Here is a 403-nt window from a genome sequence, read left to right as displayed (position 1 = left end):
ATTATCTCACTCAGTCTCTGCCTCCAGACACACAAATGGTCCTCCTCAGTCATGCTTTGGAGGAGTTGCATGCACGGGGCATCCGGGTTGTTTGTGTCACTATGGATGGGCATGCCTCCAATGTGAGCATGTGCAACCAGCTTGGATGTGAGCTGAAAAAAGACAAACAAAAGCCGCTTCAAACCAGTTTCCCGCACCCAGTGACTGGCGAGAAAGTATTTGTGATGATGGATGCTTGCCACATGCTCAAGTTGGCACGTAACATGTTGCAGGTAAATGATAATTGTTGCATAAATTGTTGCAATTGTTGATAAATGAGGAGGAGCTAAGAGAGTCACCATGGCAACTGTGGTGACGTATAAACAAACCCCTCCTACGGCGAGCTGACTGAAAACACGGCAGC

Source organism: Melanotaenia boesemani, chromosome 9 (genome assembly GCF_017639745.1).
Source record: "Melanotaenia boesemani isolate fMelBoe1 chromosome 9, fMelBoe1.pri, whole genome shotgun sequence".
In the NCBI taxonomy this organism is placed as follows: domain Eukaryota; kingdom Metazoa; phylum Chordata; class Actinopteri; order Atheriniformes; family Melanotaeniidae; genus Melanotaenia; species Melanotaenia boesemani.
The sequence above is the reverse complement of the archived record's forward strand: the minus strand, read 5'-3'. Positions refer to the sequence as shown.